General features: G+C 36.3%; 2 pseudogenes; both read right to left on the bottom strand.

The window, feature by feature from the left end:
* Positions 1-5,456: 5,456 nt before the first annotated feature.
* LOC117099401 lies at positions 5,457-6,410 on the bottom strand (annotated as a pseudogene).
* A 5,503-nt stretch (positions 6,411-11,913) lies between these two features.
* Positions 11,914-12,865, bottom strand: LOC117099400 (annotated as a pseudogene).

The raw sequence follows: 12,865 nt of genomic DNA, 5'->3' as shown, positions 1-12,865 counted from the left end.
CATGGCACAAGTATACATATGTAACAAACCTGCACGTTATGCACATGTACCCTAGAACTTAAAGTATAATAAATAAATAAATAAATAAATAAGAAATTTAAAAAAAAGAATTATTTGTATAGATGGAGGGAAGTTAGGGGGAAGAGTCTGGAAATGTTTTCATTTTGTTCTCAATTTTAAAGGATACTTTCACCGAGTGTACACTTTTTGGTTGGCAATTTCTTTTCAACATTTAAAAAATACTGTTCTTTATATTTGGTGTCCATTGTATCTGCTGAGAAGTTGCCTCTGTTTTGTTGCTGCTTCTTTGAAAAACTGTGTCTTCTTTTTTCTTTTGGTTGTTTTTATATTTTCTCTTTAGAGTTGGTCTCTGAAATTTTATAACAAGGTTCTTATAGGTGGCTTTTTTTAACTCATCCTCCTTGATGTTGTAGATCTCTTTAAATCTGTGGCTTGATGTCTTTCATAAGTTTAACAATTTCATTTGACATTTGCCATTTTTTCTTCCATTCCATTTCTCTTTCTCCTGTCCCTCTGAGCATCTAGTTAGATATATGTTAGATTTTTCCATTATATTCCATGTAGCTCTCACAGTACTTTCTGCATTTTACTTCCTTTGTTTTCTCCATGTGTCCAGTCTGATTATTTTCTACTGATCTACCTTCCAGCTTGTTAAGCCCTTCTTCAACCTTGTCTATTCTGCTATTAAATCTATGTATTTAGTTCTTAATACCAGTTATTGTGGTTTGGAAGTCCATAATTTCAATTTTTAAAATATAATATTAAGTTGTCTGTTGAAGTCCTCATCTTGTTATCTATGCTCATGGCAGGTTAACATTAGTTATTTTAAAGTCTGTGTCTGATTACTTCTATATTTAGATCACCTGAGGGTCTTTCAATTGTCTGTTTTTGTCTCCTGGTCCTGTTTTCTTATTCTTTGTAATTTTTGATTAAATGCCAGATACTGCAGATGAAAAAAATGTAGAATCTCTGGGTGATGTTTTATTTATCTAAAGAAGATTTACTTTATCCTTCAGTAGAAACCCAGAGTAAGGGAGATTGTCTTAGGTCAAAGACGGGTTGAAATAACTTAGAGTTGGATTTTAGACTTTGTAAATATAAGCCAAAATCTAACTCACCTCCTTTTCTTAGATTGTCTTCTCTGGAGTCTCCAGAGTCCCAACTGAGATTCTAGAGATTTCATTAAAAAGCTTTTTTTTCCTTAGGTCCCAGACTCCAATTTTGATCTCATAACCACATGAGGCAGCCACAATCTCACCTAACATTCTTAGTTATTTTTTGTACAGTCCTGGCTTCTTGTTCTGACTAGCCTAGAGTCAGCAAATGCCTCATGTGGAAAACCAATGACAGTGGGGAGCACTCATCTGTACATCCCTTCAGTTTGAGACCTTGGCCTCTCAAGAACAGGGTGTCTTAGCTGGTCCAAAGTTCATGTTTTGTTTTGTCTTCCTAGACCCAAGACAATGCCAAAATCTATTTTCACTTTTTCTGTCTCTTGATAGCAGCCCTCTGCCCAGTTTCTCAGCCTATCAAGCAATAATTAAGAATCAGCAAATGTCCCAAGAGAATAAAAGAGGCGTACAGAAGGTTTGGCTCATTTAAATAGACTTCTCTTTTCTTCAGAATCTTAGCTCTTTATATTCTGACTTCTACAGAAATAATTAAGTCCATTTACTTTAAAAAACATTTCTGGCTGGGAAGCGATTGCCCTCCATGGGCTAGTGAATTCTTAGAGATAGCAAAAAACTCAGCCAGGACCATGCCTCTGACATGGAAACTAACTAATCCAGAGCCATACCTTCTTTATCTGGCCCTTAAACCCTAGTTCCCAGGGACAATTGCCAGACAACCAGAGATCACTCCTTTAGCCCAAAGCCTGCAGAAATTATTCAAACCTTCCAATCCTAAACTGTTCACTGTGCCTTGACTTGCCTTTCCTGTGGAAACTCCAATAAAGGCAGTGGCCTAAACCTTCCCCGCACACCTGTTTTTTACCTTCTGACCATCCTGGTGGCTTCCCCATGTGGCCCTGTGTAATGTATCATGCCCCTTATCTCTAAGACTTGTGAGTATAATAAACTTTGCTTTCCTGACCCTCTTCTGTGTCTCCTCATGTGGCTGCACCTGACTAACGATTTCATAAAAGACTACAAAACAACTGTGTTTTGGGGACCTGATATTGGATCTGCAGTGGAAGGAAGATTGCTTCTGGTTATTGCTGTGCATATGTTTAGCATGTTTAGCACTTGAGAGTGTATCAGTGCTGGCTGCCTTGTGCTATCCTATTCTTCTTATAATAGATATTCTGGATCAAAAAACATTTTAACCCTGGATATAGCTGTCACAAACACAAGCAATATTTATTATCACAGTGGAGTATTTAGGAGCTGAGAAAAATAAGGTAGAATGAGAAAATTTTACTTGAAACATTTACCGTTGCCTGACATTGGCTATGGGCTATTTAAAACTAGGTTTTGAGTTCTTTAAAAATTAAGATTCTCTTTTCAGCAAATTGCAGAAAACATAAAATATTTTAGCACCAAAATATTATAGCAAATGTAAAGCAATTTCATACTATGAGGTATAAATGAGCTCCCAGGAATCCTATAAAACATTTTTCTAATGATATGAGTAAGGCAGCACAGAAGAGATGGAAATAAGTAAAAAAACACCTGGCCACTATCTGGTGTATAATAAATATAAAGGAAATTTCAAATTTCAAAGTAAATTGTGGAAAACATCATCATAATAGAGTCTCTTGGTAAATTTTGATGTGGCCAATGTAACTGCACTATGAGTAGATTCTGAGACAGGATTTCTTGTGCCTTGGAGATAAGGAGATGGAGACCCAAACCTCAGTGGAAAGCTTCACCAATTTTATCACAGACCAAGGTCAATTGTCCTGAATATTTTATGTTCCAACTTACATTCTGCCTGGAACCCAGTAATTGGAACTCATATCACTGAGCATTTGAAAATTTAAGGTGAAAAAATATACTTGAGGATAAAGCTTTTTTTTTTTTTGAGAAGATGAAAAGGTTATCTACACTAATTGAGTCAGTGTTATTAACAATAAGCTGACATCCCTTCTAACTGGATCCAAATATTAAAAACGGAGCATATCTCTGTTTTTCAATAAGTATGGATCTATTTATTAAATATTCTGCCAAAATGTAACAGCAGTTAAATACTTTAAAAATTGTGTGTTTCTGACCAACATTTTCCATGGGGTCTGGGGAAACTAGACACAAATCTACATGTCTGCAAATTTAAAGAGTATTACAGAGAGTAATGTTCTTTAGACTCATGGAGATTTCAGCATGAAAAAATATTACAGTCATAAAAATAGGGGTACGGTCTGAGAAATGCATAATTGGCAAATCTTATTATGTTGTAAACATCATAGGGAATATTTACACAAACCTAGATGGTATAGCCTACTATACACTTAAGCTACATAGCACAGTCTATTGCTCCTAGGTTGCAAAGCTAATACAGCATGCTACTGTACTGAACACTATAAGCAATTGTGTCACAATGGTATTTGTGTATCTAAAATAACTAAACACAGAAAAGTTACAGTAAAAATATATAATCTCATGAGACCACTATCATATGTTATCTGTCATTGATCAAAACATTGTTAAATGGCACATGACTTTAGTTCCTTATAGCTTTAGTTAATCTTACATCAGTATTCATTCTGTATGCAGGGCATGGCCTCCAGAATTTCCTCAGAACCTCCAAATTTCCTTGACATTGGTCTGAGCAACAAAGAAGTGTCTTCACATAAAGAAGACACTTAATGAACTATATATGAAAACTCTGGAGACTTGATTTTTAGAACTCAAGGTAGTTCATGGCTATGATAACTCAAGATAATATTAAATAGGCCGGGCGCGGTGGCTCACGCCTGTAATCCCAGCACTTTGGGAGGCCGAGGCGGGCGGATCACAAGGTCAGGAGATCGAGACCATGGTGAAACCCCGTCTCTACTAAAAATACAAAAAAAATTAGCCGGGCGCGGTGGCGGGCGCCTGTAGTCCCAGCTACTCAGGAGGCTGAGGCAGGAGAATGGCGTGAACCCGGGAGGCGGAGCTTGCAGTGAGCCGATATCGCGCCACTGCACTCCAGCCTGGGCGACAGAGCGAGACTCTGCCTCAAAAAAAAAAAAAAAAAAGATAATATTAAATAATATATTTCCCCCAGGTTTTTATAGATAACAGAACATCAGTTTCCCCAGGCCAGTGGAGAATGAAAACTATGGCTTTCAATGTTAGTCTTTTCAGAGTCACGGCAGACAACACATCCCGACTCTTCAAACTACCCCAGAATTTAGGGACCAAGAGTAACATCTCATTTTTAAAGATTTCATTTTACATAGCTTTTAGAATAATAGAGGCTGTCTATAAGAGCCTGAAAAGGGTAATTGCAAGAAGAATATCAAGGATGTCTTATAAAGCAATGGCATACACAAATCGATAGAACAAAAAGAAGTATATGAGCAAATGTATGGCTATGAAGCAATTTTAAGAGAACTGCCAAATCCCTAGCAATGATAGGCAACAAGGGAGTGTTTGAAATTTTCTATTTGTCTATAGATATTATCCCATTACATTCTGATGTTAAGGATAAGTTATAGGCCAAGGTGTAGAAGCTCAAAATAGACTCATCATTATATACCCCTCATCTAATAAAATACAAGCCAATAAGCATAATTTTCTAATAAGACAGCTAACATGTTCCAGTAAAAAATACAGAGTTGTTTTGCTTTGAATCCTCATTCTTTTACTTGTTATTGAATGATCACATATCATTTTAGATGAGTTCGTTGCCAATCTCTCCAAAATAAAAAAGACAACCAAAGACGTAAAAGAACTGTACGCTGAAAACTATAAAACATTGATTTAAAAAATTGAAGAAGACATAAGTAAACTGAAAGATATTACATGTTCGTGGATTGGAAAAATTAATATTGTGAAATGTCCATATTACCTAAAGCAATCTACAGATTCAATGCAATCCCTATCAAAATTCCAATGTCATTTTTCATAAAAATTGAAACAACAATCCTAAAATTTACATGGAACTAGAAGAGACCCTGCCTGGGAAAGAAATCTGGAGCAAAACAAAGCTGACAGCATCATATGCTGCAATTTTAAAATACGTTATAAAGTTATTGTAATCAAAAGAGCATGGTACTCAGATAAAAATACACATATCAACCAATGGAATAGAATAGAAACTTATTTCCAAACACTGACATTTATTTATTTACTTCTTTTCATTAGGTATTGCAATCAGAGAAGTGTATTTTGGAGCTTTAGAACTTTGAGAGATGAATGTGAAACAGCAACAAGTACCCATCTGTTTAACCCTGGTTTTTCTCATTGATTTCCATATTGTGATTATAAAATTACTCGTACCTTTCTCATTTACTTGTTAAAAACTTTTCTTCTCAGTAGGTGTTTTACTGACTCCTTCACATCCTTGTTTCTAAGACTAGATTAAAGGATTCATCATGGGAGTCATCACTCTGTAGCTTATGAATATAAGTTTGTCAGTGGCATCCAAGTCATCTGAATTAAGTGTCTCCTTAAATTTGGGCTTCATGTACATGGAGAGGAAGGTCCCATAGAATATTATGACCACAGTCAGATGGACTGAGCAGGTAGAGAAAGCTTTGCTTCTCTCCTCAGAAGAGCTAATTTGGAAGATGTTCACAATGATTAACGTGTAAGAGACAATGATTAATAACAAAGGTGTCAGTATGAACAATGTTGTGGCCATGAGCATGATGAACTCATTGCCTGAGATGTCAGCACAGGCCAATTTCATGACAGCCAGAATTTCATAGGTGAAATGATTGATGATGTTATTCCCGCAGAAAGGCAATTGTATCACAAACACTGTTTGTACTGCAGAATTGACAGCTCCTATGATCCAGGACCCAACTACCGTGGACACATAGGCATCCTTGCTCATGATGATGGGATATCTCAGAGGGTTGCAGATAGCCACATAGCGGTCAAAGGCCGTCATGCCCAGGAGCACACACTCTGTTGTCCCTATGGCCAATCCAAGGAACATCTGCACTGCACAGCCAGAAAAGGAAATGGTCTTTCTTTCTGAAAGCAAGCTCACCAAGGTGGAGGGAATAGAGGTGGTGGTGTAGCAGATGTCCAAGAACGAGAGGTTCCCCAGAAAGAAGTACGTAGGGGTGTGAAGGTGAGGGTCCAAGATGTTGATTAAAATGAGAGTACCATTTCCCAGAAGATGACCACATACATTATGAAGATTAGCGCAAACAAGAGTAACTTAAGCCTCGGGTAACCAGAAAGTCCCTTCAGAAAAAATTCCACCAAAATGGTGTGGTTTTCCCATTCCATTTTACTCTCTCTTTAACCCATAAGACAGAGCATGTTAAGACAAATATTTATCTTACTCTGATTACTTTCAAGCATGTATCAATGAATATGTACCATAATTCCCAAGGAAAAAGAAAAATAAAAAAGGAAAAGACCAAACAAAGAAGAGAGAGCATAAAGAAAAATGGACAGAAAAGAGGGAATTATGAATGGAAAGAAGGAAGAGAATGAATGAATGAGTGAATAGAGAGAAGGAAGGGAAGACAAAACTAACCTTTTTCATCCTACAGCCATTTAATTCATTTAATCTCATCACAGTTCTAGGAGAGGCGTATTAGTATCCATATTTTACAGATGAATAAATCAAAGTGGGTATGTTAAGTAAACTTGATCAAAGGTAAATAGCATATAGCAGAGCTGAGATTCAAACCTAAATCTTCTTGTTGAAGCCTGAACTTTTTGTCATATTTGTCATCACATATGTAAGCTGAAGGTTATAATAGAAATGAGCATTGTATTATGTATAACTGAACACTAAACTATTTTTATTGGCTATAAATCACCACACAATAGATCAATGCTCTTATCACTCCTTGAAATTATACTATGTTACTTGTATTGTCTGTCCTTTCCAGTAGAATGTAAACTTCATAAGGACAGGTACTTATTCTTATTTCCACAGCCCTTGTAGCTAGAATAGAACAGACAACGAGGTACATATTCAAAAACATCTGTTGGATGAATGGACAAAGTCACAAGCAAAATAATTGCTATATTTCTTACTCTGTGCCAATCCTCTATTGTTTTCTTTGTGCATTACATAATGGAGTCTGAATAGCAAGCCTATGAGGTAATTACTGTTACTATTAGTATCACCAAGCCTACTGTGTAGAGGAGAAAATAAGGCACAGAAAAGTTAAGTAATTTGCTTAAGGTCAATTTCATACAGCCAAATAAATGAGAGCAAGGACTTAACCCCAAGCAGTATGGCTTCAGAATTCGAACTCTTAATACTCAAAACTTAATACTCAGAACTTAATAACTTAATACTTAAAGAGAATTTGCAAAGAGAATTTGGCTTATGGGCTAGAATACCTTGTAATCTAATTAACAGTATTAATATTTCAAAAGAAATACCAGATAAAAAATGTGATTGGTCAGAAAGGGGATTTCAATATGGTAACATAACATTGATTTTGATGTTTCATATTTTGCTAGAAAAGTACTCATAACAAATGTTGTCACAGAGTTGCATTTGATCTTTATAATTCTTGTGTCCTCCCTTACACGAAAAGTTCTCATTTTCATTATGATGCCAGTTTGACTTTTTTCCCCTTTATTCGACTCACAAGGGGTTTTCCTATATTACAGGTCTTAAAAAAAAGTGCAGCTTTAGGATAGATTTATTCTTGACTTTTTGCATTTCATTAAGTTTCTGTCTTCATAAATTTCTTGTTTATTCAGATCTATTTTTCTAATTTTCTGATTTCTAATTTCTAATTCTATTTTTCTAATTTCTTGAAATAAGAAGAAAAATTTCTTCTTGAAATAAGAAGAAAATTCTTATTTCCTTCTTCTTACTTCTCTATTTCTTTCTCTAATGAAGGCACTTAGAGCATTTTTTGTTTTATTATAGACTTTGTATTTTGTGGGAATTTTTTTACTGGTTTCTAGATAATTTTTTTGTTTTTCTGTTAAGTTCCTCTTGAATCCAAGCATCTTTCTTCATTATTTAGTGATTAGGCATTTTCATTCTATTTTTACTATTTACTTCCCATTTTATTTTATGTATGTATGTATGTATTTACTTATTTATTTATTTTTCTGAGATGGAGTCTCCCTCTATCATTCACGCTGGAGTGCAGTGGTGCGATCTCGGCTCACTGCAGCCTCCACCTCCCTAGTTCAAGTGATTCTCCTGTCTCAGCCTTCTGACTAGCTGGGACTACAGGCATGCACCACCACGCCTGGCTAATTTTTGTATTTTTGGTAGAGACAGCGTTTCACCATGTTGGCCAGGCTGGTCTTGAACATCTGACCTTAAGTGATCCACCCACCTCAGCCTCCCAAAGTGCTGGGGTTACAGGCATGAGCCACCGCGCCCAGCCCCATTTTATTTTAATATGAAAACATGACCTATAATTCTGTAGTTTGCACATTTTGTAGTATTTGACTATTTTACAATAAGCACATATTTCCTTTGGAATTTTAGATCTATAAATAAAATAAAGGTAGTTGTCATCCAAAAAGAGCATTAAAAAATTTCATAATTTCAAAGATAAAATATTACTTACACACCATAAATTAGGAGCCCCGTTTTTGTAAAGTGCGTGTTATCTTTACTAAAACAAAACAAGCTATTTTTATAGTCTTTTCTGAAAGATTAGTGCTAATATTAAATTCCTCCCCTTCTCATATCTCAATTAATGTCAGATCTTCCCCTAATTTAAGGTTTAATTCCTATCAATTGTGATTAAGCATCATTTTTGGACAGAGCATGTGGTGGTGTCAAGGTTCTTTCATAAATAATTAAATTAATTTTCTTTTGTAAGTTATTTTCCAGAAATGTAAAATACTTGCTATGAAAGTTGAGAAGCAGGTTAATAGTTTCTTTGATCATTTCAGATATGCTGCCCAGAAATACTGGTGTTAGATGTCATGACAAGCAACCTGGAAAAGTAAACATGCTGTAGTATGAAGAATAACTAACTCAAGAAAGAATAGCCAGGTGTGTATGCTTGTCTTTAACTTGCATCCTTTGAGGTTTGGGCAAGATGTATTAACTTCCATAAGTTTTGTGGCCTCATCTATGAGATAGTGACACTATAGCCCAGATCACAGGATTTTAGAGAGATGAGTATGTGAATTAGCTGATAGCCAACATATTACTACTTTTTTTTTTTCTTCTGAGATGGAGTCTTGCTCTGTTGCCCAGGTTGGAGTGCAGTGGCGCGATCTCGGCTCACTGCAAGCTCTGCTTCCCAGCTTCACACCATTCTCCTGCCTCAGCCTCCCGAGTAGCTGGGACTACAGGCGCCCACCACCACAGCCGGCTAATTTTTTGTATTTTTAGTAGAGATGGGGTTTCACCATGTTAGCCAGGATGGTCTCAATCTCCTGACCTCGTGATCCGCCCACCTTGGCCTCCCAAGCCACATTTTTAAGTGTCCATTTCAGAAGTCCCCAGGACCCTAAAAAGTTGACATAATCTCAAGCTTAGAATATTTGGAAATTGGGCAGGCATAAAAGTGTACGAAAATGATGAAATAATTTGTTGGATTAAGAGCAATGAAATTTTGCCATTTTTGCTGTGTCTCTACTTTTAAATCCCAATCATGAACCTGTCTTGGGACTTCAGTGGGATATAAAAGTATGTGTTTCGCTCCTGTTGCACCTCCTTCCATATAATTTTCCTATTCATGGATATAAATATATATTGAATCATATTATAAATGTCATGTTCTAAATTGAGTGCAATGGGAGTAAAGAGGGTAAGACTACAGAGAAATACTTACCTTTGTAGATTTTGCTATCTGGTAGAATTTTCACCAGGAACATGCACACACTACACATATGCAAACTAAACACACACACACACACGCACACGCACAGATACATACCTGGTATATCAGATCAGTTTATCTTACTTTGTCTCCAAATTAGAGAAAACAAGTTGCTAACAACAAAATCATCCTCCTTAAGCTTTTAAAATAAATTTTCTGAGTGAAAACTCCTCCAGAGGCCCAAGTATTAAAAGAAAGCATTATGTCAGTGTTATAATGATAGTGTATTTTGCCCAGCAAATTTGAACACATAAATATATCAAGACAGGTAACATACCTTTATTTTCTTCAGACCTTGATTCTACAACCCTGTGAGAGAAAAACTCTCCTAATACACTCCTGTGAGGAGAAATGTGTGTTTTAAAATTTCTTCTTGCTTTAACTAATTTTCTATCAAAAATTTATAAATCTGATATAAGACTATGGAGCTACCTCAGTCACCCCAGAGAATTAATGAGGGTGGCTGGATTTAAGCTGTGAAGGAAAACAATATTAGAACTTGAGGATTCAAGACAGCCTGCCTGTCGGTCAAACATAAAATGCCTGACTTCCAGGGCTTTCTACCCACCGGGAATTCCTAGTGGGTGCAAAAAGTCCAATGAACTGGTGTATGGGAACTAATAGATTCTCATAGCCTATTTTGTCAGGATGTAAATTTAATTATCAATGATCTCAACTCTTGCCATCGGATTTAATCTGTAAACAGCTATGATGGATATATTTAAATATAGTTTGTGACTGTTTAATATTCCATCCACTAAAATTAACAAGTGAACTTGGGAAGATTAAATGAGTGACTAAACCCAAAAGATTCCACAAGCAGGTAATTCTTATTTGTCTGTGTAAAACATGTTCATGCCCAATATAATCTACATTCACTGGTCCATTAATAAAAATTGATTCAGCCAAACTGATTACCTAGAATGTGGTTCACTCCTGAGCACACTCTGTCATTCATCTTGGGCTGTAAATTTAAAATGTTCTTCACATAGAGTAAAAAGTTGACATAAAAACCAAGGAAAAGCAATATAATGTCTGAGATTCCCAAATCCTCTTCTTCCTCAAATCAACCTGGTTAGTAACAGAGACAAGACTTGAACAGTATTCATACTAAAAAATCAAGAGCTTGGATATTCTTCTAAGACTTGGAAAAATATTGGAATTCCCTCGGGATAGCAAAGAAATCTGGCATCTTCTAAATGGGCATTGATAGGACACTCCATTCAACCCAAAACTAGTCCACATTATTATCTGGACCAGTAGACTGATTTTCAAACCCATTTTTAATTTTACAAAATGTTCTTTATGCAAAAGCCAACATATAAGTTAAAGCAAAGAAAGACCATAAAGCAGGATATCCTGATTGATTGCATAGGCCCTGCTTTTAAACTCTATCTACTCCCTTGATAGTCCCAAATACTCAGCTTCACACATGAAAAAAAATGTAATACAGAAAAAGAAAATAGTATTTAATGACTTAACAGGATCTGGAGATTCATGTGAAACTATAACACAAGGCTTGTCACTGGAAAATGTGAGTGCAGTATGTTGGGGTTTTCTCCATTTTGCTTTTTCTCAACAGATGGCCTTATTTATTTTGAAAGATTCAATTAAATGTTGCCTATGAAATAATGTTATGCAAAAAAGTGAACATAAAAAGGCACATTGCAACCAATTCCAATGCATTAAAAAAAACCATAATATGAAAGATATTGTTCAAAATGTTGAAAAGGGGCCATTTCCCACTATTAGAGTAATAGGTAACCCCTCTTTCTTCATCCTACTGCCCTGTATCTTGCAAATTCTCTAGAGTGAACATGCAATAATTTTGAAATGCTGTATCTCATTATTTTAACATAATATATGAAAATGCAGAAAAACAGTAAAAGTATCCAAAATTCTAACATAATTCTGAAGTTTCAACAATATCAAGTGTGTTCACACTCCAGTACATTTTGCACTCACTTGCTAAAGAACCTTCTGTTCAGTAGGTGTTTCACTGCCTCCTTCACTTCCCTGTTTCTAAGACTGTAGATTAAAGGATTCAACATGGGAGTCATCACCCCACAGAACATGGATATAATTTTGTCGGTAGCTTCCAAGTCGTCTGAATTAAGTGTCTTTTTAGACTCGGGCTTCAGGTACATGAAGAGGAAGGTCCCATAGAATATTATGACCACAGTCAGATGGACTGAGCAGGTAGAGAAAGCTTTGATTGTTCCCTCAGAAGAGCTAATTTGGAAGATACAATGATTAACGCATAAGAGACAATGATTAATAACAAAGGTGTCAGTATGAACAGTGTTGTGGCCATAAGCATGATGAACTCATTGCCTGAGATGTCAGCACAGGCCAATTTCATGACAGCCAGAATTTCACACGTGATATAATTGATGATGTTATTCCTGCAGAAAGGCAATTGTACCACAAACACTGTTTGTACTGCAGAATTGACAGCTCCTATGATCCAGGACCCAGCTGCCATGGACACATAGGCATCCTTGCTCATGATGATGGGATATCTCAGAGGGTTGCAGATAGCCACATAGCAGTCAAAGGCCATCATGCCCAGGAGCACACACTCTGTTGTTCCCATGGTCAAGCCAAGGAACACCTGCACTGCACAGCCAAAAAGGGAAATGGTCTTTCTTTCTGAAAGCAAGCTCACCAAGGTGGAGGGAATAGAGGTGGTGGTGTAGCAGATGTCCAAGAACGAGAGGTTCCCCAGAAAGAAGTACGTAGGGGTGTGAAGGTGAGGGTCCAAGATGTTGATTAAAATGAGAGTACCATTTCCCAGAAGATGACCACATACATTATGAAGATTAGCGCAAACAAGAGTAACTTAAGCCTTGGGTAACCAGAAAGTCCCTTCAGAAAAAATTCCACCAGAATAGTTTGGTTTTCCCATTCCAT

This window comes from Trachypithecus francoisi, unplaced genomic scaffold (assembly GCF_009764315.1).
Source record: "Trachypithecus francoisi isolate TF-2019V2 unplaced genomic scaffold, Tfra_2.0 Lachesis_group16, whole genome shotgun sequence".
NCBI lineage: Eukaryota > Metazoa > Chordata > Mammalia > Primates > Cercopithecidae > Trachypithecus > Trachypithecus francoisi.
The sequence above is the reverse complement of the archived record's forward strand: the minus strand, read 5'-3'. Positions and strand labels throughout refer to the sequence as shown.